The sequence below is a fragment of the Triticum aestivum genome, chromosome 4B (genome assembly GCF_018294505.1).
Source record: "Triticum aestivum cultivar Chinese Spring chromosome 4B, IWGSC CS RefSeq v2.1, whole genome shotgun sequence".
NCBI lineage: Eukaryota > Viridiplantae > Streptophyta > Magnoliopsida > Poales > Poaceae > Triticum > Triticum aestivum.
In genome coordinates, this window is record NC_057804.1 from 544,218,975 (window position 1) to 544,227,964 (window position 8,990).

Genomic DNA, 8,990 nt, shown 5'->3' on the forward strand with positions numbered 1-8,990 from the left:
CTGCACAACAAGAATAAAGCATGGATATGTCAAAGTATACGAGATGAAAGTATACACATATGCACCAATTTGACGGGGACCAGCAGGCGGCGGGGTCGGAGAGACTAACCTGGACCTAGAGGAGCGACGAGAAGCATAGGGAGGGTCCCGAGCACAGCACACAGAGGTCATCGTGGTGATCCTAATCAAGATGGAGGTTGCCAGCAGCAACTTCTCCTGCTCCTGCTCCTGGCATTTTTTCCAAACAAAATAAAAATGTCTTTAGATTTCAAAGGGCATGTCCGGTTCACATGTTGCGTGGGTGAAATTTTTGTTTTCATCGCGGCTTGTTATAATCATGATCATTTGATGATTTAAAAAAAATATGAATCCCTTTGAAAATGATAAAAGTGGATGATAAATTTGAGTTTTGTAATGATGCAGGTCATCTTGTGGTTTGTGGATGATAAATTTTATGGAGTACTTCAAAGGAAATATTTTGTCTGACATTCCAACACAGGTATTTTTCACTCTGTACCATTATACTTATTCTATGTTGTATCACTATTTAACTCTTATTACTATTTTAATAGGAACATATGACAGATTTTAGAACAAAACTAGCTGTCATTTTAGTGGACTCGGAATTGAATGATGATAACATAAGAAATCGAGACATGGAAGATGACGACAACAACATAGATCCCACGGAATGTATGATTCTGGATACACCTCCTGAGAATTTCAAAACATCAAATACATCAGGAGAAGTCGAGCTAATCTCGCAATCATTTATACTTTCACCGTCTGTCAATCCAACAAAAGATGATTTAATAGATGAACTATGCTTGTTCATCAGCATGGTTGATGATGTCGCTCTACTAGAGTAAGCCATATTTTTTTAATTCATTTTGTATTATTCCAATAAATTACTCTGATGTCATTATAATTGAAAGTATTTCAACTTTATAGGAGCGAATGGGTGAAAAGCTCTGATCCGTACCCTATTAGCCTAAATTTGAGACAAATAAAAAACATATTGAACAATGATGAATACATGGATATACATTGCTTTAATATGGCTGTGCGGATACTAGCGCGCCACGAAGTCCAGCTTCTCAGAGACATTCCATCTCACTATATGGATCTGAACTTTTGTGTAAGTTACTATAATCATGTATTACATTTTTTTCTCATTGCACTAATATTTTCTCATTCTTATTTTAGTCGATGTTCCACTATGCACGAGACTCAAGTCATCGTGAAAATGTGGAAATTGCTACATTGAAACGGTTGTTTCATAGCTGGCCTGACAGTAATGATTATCATATCTCACAATGTAATACGGTAAAATTTTAATTTTTCATCTCTAACAGTGCTTTGTTTGGTCTTAATTAATATTCCATTTATATTTCTAAACTATCTCATCATTGTAGATTTTATTGCCTTGGTATATGTTTGGGCTATTTCTATTGTTTGTGTTGGATCAAAACAAAAAAATTGTCTAAATTTTTGATCCGATACCAATACCTACTTTGGGGAATTATGTACTTAAAACTGTGGTCGACAACCTAAACCTTGCGCTTGAAGTTGCAAACCCTGCATTCAAGGATGATATCTCTAAATGGGAATGCATAGTTCCTGTTGCTCCAACAAATTCACATTGGTATGAATCTTTTAAACGCATTACAATATTAATTGATTCATTCGACTCACATTATGTGTTTATTTCATACATGCAGTGCCATGTCCGGGTATTTGGTTTTTAATTACATGCACTCATTGTGCGATGGAAAACTATATTTTCCCATACCCAACGTAAGTATTGACACTATGCTTATTTGTATACACATTGCACATGCAACTTGTTACAACAATGTTGTATAATGCATATGTAGGATGGTTTTCAGTTGAGGAAGCAATTTTTGGTGCATCTTTTAAAGTATGATGAGAACGAAGCTCAAAACAATATCCCATACATTGAACGAAGCATCATTGATCACATCTATAGATGGACCTTCATTGCTTCAAAAGGTGGACCTTCAAGACATGCTTAGTTGCGATTTTTAAAATATATTTTTGTAACAGTTATAATACAATTATTATGTGACAGTGAATTTTATGCGAAAACATGTTTCTGGATCATGTGTAAATAATGAATCATGTAACAGACTAACATGTTGGATAACCACAGTGGGTGAGAATACCTGTTCCAACATACATCAAACCAGTTGGTGGGAACTCCCGAGAATATCACTTCTAACTTCTCCCATGGGGTCAAGAAAACTGATTCCACTGAAAACATAGAAACAACCATCAACATTTCTTCCAAGTAAAATTTGCATGGTAAACATAAGCTGCAAGACTGCTATCACTCATGCTCAGACTGAGCTACATCTATTTGTCATCTCTAAACAACCAGAAAGAACGAATCTCCAGGTGAAAGACAAATAATGTTAAAAATAATAATGAATGTTATATTAACCGGAGAGACTAAAGAGATCAAGCGTCAAAAGAGTTCACATATCCCAATTTGATGCTACTTCCATATAAAGGAACCAAAGAGAAGGCATGCTTTGTTACTAGCAACAGCATTCCATAGAAGATATGCAACAAAACATAATCTTCGAATCATACTTTGTTGCTCCCATCCTTTTTCGGCACCTCCTTCTTCTCCTTTGGGAAATCTGAACCATCAAGGGCTGCATCCAGAAATAAGAATGCAGGTCATCCTCCCGCTTCCTCGGCGATTTGGGATTCCTGGCCGTTGGATTGGGATGCTTGATGCGATCTGGGCCGTCGGATCAACCCCTGGAAGACCTCATCCATCGGATCAAAAAAAAGTTACTGCTGGAATGAATAGTTACCGTCTCGTTCGTGCCACTGCGCGTACTTACGCTGCCCCGCCGAGGGCATTTTCGTCATTTCGCTCACTGGGGTATTAAAGGGTCGGCTCCCGTGGTGAACCCTAGCCTCCTCCTCTCCCCTCTCGCGCGCCTCCTCTCCCTATCTCTCTCTCGTTCCCCTCCCCTCCCGCGCGCCTCCTCTCCCGCTCGCCCTCGCGCCGCCGCCTCCGCTCGCGCTCGCGCCGCCGCCTCTGCTGAGAGGACCTGGCGGTCGCCTCTCCCACTCGCTCCTCTCCCTCTCCTCTTTCTCCTGCTCGCCTCTCACCTGATCCCTAGCCCGCCGCCCGCCTCCCTGCCGCGCCGCCGCCCGCTGCTGCCGCCGCCCGCCGCCGTCTCGTCTGAACCGGCAAGACGCCAAACCCAGTGCCCCCTCTCGTCCTCGGCCATCCAGCCCCCAACCCCACCCCACCCACCTGTCCCCTCCCTCCCAAATGCCAGAATCCCCTGCCCGCGCCGACCCAACCAATCCCGCACCCACGCACCCGCACATGCGCAGCAGCAGGGCGTCGACGACGAGGACGACGACGACGCGGCGCAACGGAGGGGTGTAGGTCAGCAAAGGGCACAGGCCACTGCTCACGCCGCTGCTGCGCTTGGTGCTCAACAGGAGTAGCTCGTGCTACGTCCGCACCGCCGGAGAGGACGCCAAGATGAGCATGGTAAGCCATCTCCATGTCCTCTCCGCCCCGATTCTTCTTTTCCTATCTAAGCTCAATCTTATGATGCGTTTCTTCCTCCCTAAATCGCATCTTGGACTTTGCAGGAGGTGCATGGGTTGCGCATTCGGATGAAGACTCAATAGGTGGAGCAGCAAGAGGTGCCCCTCCGTAGGGCAGATTTGTGGGTGAGCTCCTCTACACGATATACTTCCCAGGTTGTATGGATGTTGTGAATATCTGGGTGATGAGAAAAGGGGTGGATGCTGGTGTGACGATGATTTAGATTGGAAGGGTAGCTTATCTTCCTCCAGATTTGTCTGTAGGTGTTCGATAAAACTCCTATAGACTGCCGGGAAGATTATATATGTAATATTTGTGCTCTTTTATTTACTCAGTAATTTCCAACTTATGGATTTCTTATTAATTCCCTTCCAAAAGAGTTCAGATTATGTAGTGTATAGGCTTACGTTCCATCAGTAGTTCTGTACACACTTGAAAGATTTGCTGGGACGAAGAGTATAAGCAATTCCATTGAATATTTGGTTAGGTTTCCACTTTTTAGTTAAATGACAGGAGCAGGAATTTAGTGTAGTATTTTCTCTATCCTACTCTTACATTGTATATCAGCAGCTATTTTTTTTCCAACTTATATTTCTGAAGCAAAGGTTCTTTTTATATTAGACCAGTGCTTCAAGGAAGCATGGCCCCCCAGCCTATGTATAATATCCATGAAAGCATGGATTATGTGGAATTTGATAATGTTAAAGGAAAGGCAATTTAATACCCCGTTCAAGAAAATTTATAATACACCTATGTAATAAGTCTCTTTGTTTTCCTTTTTCATTGCTTTCGGTTTGTTTACTGTCAACTCTCTCTCTACAGCCACACATCTATCACCAGCTGGTCCATATAGAGGAGGAGATAAGGTACATATCAAGACACCTTTCTCCGTGACTTCCATTGTTGATGGTCATGATTCTGTTTAGTTACAGGGCGTGGGGTGCTCTTCTTGGAAGACAGTTAGCGGAGCGTGGAATTATAGTCGCTTGCATTGATTATAGGTGCTTACCCTTTGATGGCATTTCTATCTAATTTCATGACTTCTAGGCGAGTAAGTATAGATTGACATATGTCTGGTTGATGAAATATGTAAATATATCTTGCAGAAATTTGCCCCAAGGAACAATAAGTGACATGGTCAGTGATGCTTTTGAGGCATTTTCATTTATTTGTGATACTATTGCTAGCTATGGAGGAGATCCTAATCAGTAAGTGATCCTTCGTTATTTATATCACAGTACACTACTTTGGATGGACTATTTGAAACATCACATAGTCAGCTGTTCTTTTTATCTTGAAGGAACTATGCGCCGCACTTGAATATTTGATCCTTTTGGGTGGTGATTCTATCCAAAGTCGTTGTTGTGACGTCGGTGAGTAACCTCGGGCACCACACTGGGTGCTACCGCCTCCCCACCACTCATGACGCCAGGTGAGCTCACTCATGCAGCCTCCAGCCTCTTCGTTCATGTTGCGTTTCTCATGATGATCCTATGCCTTACATCTGCCACTTTTTCATGGAGGCTGTTCTACTTCTTCGAATTCAGGCGGCACAAGGAGGACCCAGTGGTGATCTGGCTGACGGGAAGACCCGGCTACTGCAGCGAGCTAGCCCTCTTCTACGAGAATGGCCCCTTCCACATAGCAGACAACATGTCGCTACTCTGGAATGAGTTTGGTTGGGATCATGTATATTATATATACCGACAGTTTGCGTACTAATCAATCAATCTGTATAATATTTTCTTAGAGATTGTTTAGACCCTGTATAATCTTCTCTCTGTTTGGAATTGGATATTGGCTACTGCAGGAGTCGAATCTTATCTATGTTGATCAGCAAACTGGGACTGGGTTCAGCTACATGTCTGATTCTGATTATTCACTATATGTAGTTTTGCAATTGATGCGATTAGGATATTACTGAGGGATTTTATCTAGGTTCCAGGGTGTTGAAAATTAAAAAGAATGTAACTAAAATTTTACTAAATTTAAAGCTGCACGTAAGATTTTATGGTTTAAAAAGAACATACTTCCAAATTCCAGATTAGTTTGCGGTGTGTGTGTGCGCGCACGCTCAAAAGGTATAATTTAGTTTAATGGATGCTATGCATCATGAGAGTACTTGATCTTTGTATATGTATTACAGTTTGCCATCTGGTGTCAATCTAATTTGTTAATATGAAAATGAGCAATTGTGATGCACCTCTTCTTTCCTAATAATAGTTTGCTTCTGACTAGCGACTGGTGGCGCTGGGTGCGCTTGCTTACTTTGTCGCGCAACTTCTTTGATCACCGCGTACAACCTGACCTGAGTGTTGCAGGTTGCTCTCCCGATCTCTCTCTCATTAGCTACCGTGGTGTGCTATATAGACTGATATATGAGTTTCATGCACCTTTTGGAAAAATGACTTGCCTTAATTGTTATGTACTATCCATTCAACTTGCTAAATGTCAAAGTAATACTACATTCTTCGACATATACCAATGGATAGAATGTGCACATCCGACCATCGATAAAAATTAGTTTTTTTGTATTACTTTCTTATAGCTCTGCCCGTGGTGGTCTCATGGATGTAGCGGTGACACCTCTCCAAGTATACATGTCCAAAATCATTATTTTGTGGAAAATTCTCGCAGACTTTTGCCTTTGTTCCAGTAATTCTTTAACAAGTATTCTTCTTCTTTTCTCAACCTCTTGCATGCAATTTCAGGCCACTCCATCTATCCGTGAAATATACATGTTTGTAGCATATTTTGTGATATCTTATACTACCATCTTATCTTATATTCACATTACCACTGTAAAAAATATATACAATAGACTGCCTGCTACTTGATGCAATTTTAATATCTTCCTAAGAATACATACACAACTCATGTTTTGTATGAGTTATGAGACAATACACAACTCTCAGGTTTATGTGATTGTGAGCTAGATGTTCATGCGTGTGGTTGTTTTGGCTGGTGATGTGCAGGGAGGCGTTCAACGACGGCATCAAGAACAACATCGAGACCATACGTTCGGTTTCTCAGTGCCTGCTCTGCTGCCATCCACACCCGCACTATCCCAGCTCGTGTGCCAGCTCGAGGTTGGAGATCTTCTCCTCTCCCCTCCTTCACACACCTTTTCTTGGGGCTGCCATCGTGGTGCTTTGTATCCGCACATAATCTGTAGGTGTTCTCATCGGATAAACATATAGGATTTTCAATCCACGGCATGATATGTGATGGAATTTTCAGCTAGAGATGGTTGTTACCTATTGGCCAGAGAAGCTATTGATAACACACCATGCATTGCAAACACAAACAAAAACGTGATTATGCATAATTCATGTACTACTGATGCTATTTTACATGGAAATCATGGGCAAAAGCCCTTATCATCGATCTGATTGTTATACTACTGATTGGTTTGGTTTGCAAGGTTGTAGTGATAGTAGAGAGATTTCCTTATATTATTTTACTTTTGATAGACACCAAGTTCAGAAATTATTGCTCTGTAATGATAATATTCTTAGATTATTTCAGTTTTATTGGTTTGGAAAAAATGTGGCACTTCTGTGTATTTTTTAATTTGATGCCACTTCTATAATTAAAACAATGATGTCTCCAATGCGTATGCTACTTCTTTGCTTCAAACTATAGCATGCGTTTTTAGTTTCACCGATTTTGCATTACGAAAGTCACCCACTCACCGATTCTGCTTGATCTCTTCCTCCTTGGCGCTCGATAGGAGAAGCTCAGGCCGCCACCACACAAAGGGAGAGGAACCCAAGATGAATCTGTCCCGCCTTACTGTCCATGACCCGACGACAGAGACAGCTACTTCGAGCCTAGGTGAGTAGCCGCCAGCCCTGCATTTCGAGCCTAGGTAACCAAGTTTGTGTCTACTTCTATGATTAGTTGCTTATGCTTCATGGTCTTTGTGGGAAACACAACATGATGCCTTGCTGGTTCTTGAGCAAGGCCTTTTGGGACCGATCTCTCTAGCGTTAAAGAAAGCAAGATTGATGCTCTATTTTCTCTATTTTTGTTGGGTTGGAGCAGAGTGCGTGGGTTACCGATCCCATATGCCAGTGTATAGCAAGAACAAAAAAACTTTAGTTGATTTACCTTTTAACCTAAATTTATTTAGGAAACTTATACTAACCTTTATCTCAGTTAGTTGCAACCAGCTTGCATGTATTTCAGTTGTGGCTCCTTTATTCTCAGTTAGTTGCATCAGCTTGCAGTTATTAGTGTTCTTCCATGCCTACTTACATGAGTGTGTCACTTATATTGTTCATGGTGTCTGCGGGTTGATCATTGTACAACTATTGTTGCCTATCAATAAATTTTGGGGTGATAGAGAAATTGATCGTCTTTCTCGAACAATATATGGTTTGACTTCTTGTTGTTATATACTTCCTTCAGATATAGGCCTCCTCGACGGTGTCTGATCATCATAGGTTCTGTGTGCAGATTCTGTGTAGGTTGATTTAAGATTATCAATCTCAGGTTCGACTTGCTCTTCACTGTAAGATCTTTCATGCTTGGTTTTTTCATTCGCCAATCTAAATTTCAATGGATACATGGTGTTTCAAGTTATGGCCAATTAGTCTTGGTTTAGGAAAATAAAAATTACTGATTATGATTAATGACACATGATAAAGTTTGTTACCACAAGTGTGTCCCTTTCTTCCTATGTATAGTTCAAAGTGGTATAACGTGGCATGCCAGCATTCAGTTTTTTTATAATCCTTTAGGAGGGAAGAATTGCCTGCATTCAGTTTTTTATCATCCTTTAGGTGAGAAGAATTGTCTGGTTTCTAGGTTCCCAATATGCACAACAAGAAAATGTTTGCGGAGCTAAGTTCTGTGTTGTCAAATGCAGAGTGACAGTTACAAAATCATAGTTACATGTACATCGACCACCCTTAAAATTATTCCATAGATTGAGCAATGTGTTGCTGAAAGTATTGTTTTTTGATTGTCAAGTAGAAGGTTTTGTATATCATGGCATTGGCCATGCCGTCTTGGACCGGGCCGCAACGTCGAATATGTCGTCCATGGCCTCTTGCGCCACCACCACCATTTCTGCCCCGCACTGCATCAACCCCCTCCTTCACCAACCAATGATCAAACCTGTGTTGGGGAACGTAGCAGAAATTTAAAATTTTCTACGCATCACCAAGATCAATCTATGGAGTAATCTAGCAACGAGGGGAAGGAGAGTGCATCTACATACCCTTGTAGATCGCTAAGCGGAAGCATTCAAGTGAACGGGGTTGAAGGAGTATTACTCGTCGTGATCCAAATCACCGGAGATCCTAGTGCCGAACGGACGGCACCTCCGTGTTCAACACACATGCAGCCCGGTGACGTCTCCCATGCCTTGATCCAGCAA

The 8,990-nt window shown here is 41.5% G+C and overlaps 2 long non-coding RNA genes across 4 annotated transcripts; both read left to right on the forward strand.

Annotated features, from left to right (window-relative positions):
- Positions 1-2,956: 2,956 nt before the first annotated feature.
- Positions 2,957-6,525, forward strand: LOC123093183 (uncharacterized). 3 transcript variants are annotated; one of them, XR_006445138.1, is made up of 8 exons: positions 2,957-3,544; positions 3,649-3,729; positions 4,427-4,470; positions 4,531-4,605; positions 4,711-4,812; positions 4,905-5,036; positions 5,128-5,925; positions 6,153-6,524. It is a non-coding gene; the product is annotated as an uncharacterized lncRNA (long non-coding RNA). The 3 variants fall into 3 exon arrangements; XR_006445137.1 differs by having other exon boundaries at positions 4,537-4,605; positions 6,153-6,492; XR_006445136.1 differs by having other exon boundaries at positions 4,427-4,605; positions 6,153-6,525.
- Positions 6,526-7,331: 806 nt separating this feature from the next.
- Positions 7,332-8,540, forward strand: LOC123095157 (uncharacterized). Its single transcript, XR_006446111.1, has 2 exons — positions 7,332-7,441; positions 8,018-8,540. It is a non-coding gene; the product is annotated as an uncharacterized lncRNA (long non-coding RNA).
- The last annotated feature ends 450 nt before the right edge of the window (positions 8,541-8,990 follow it).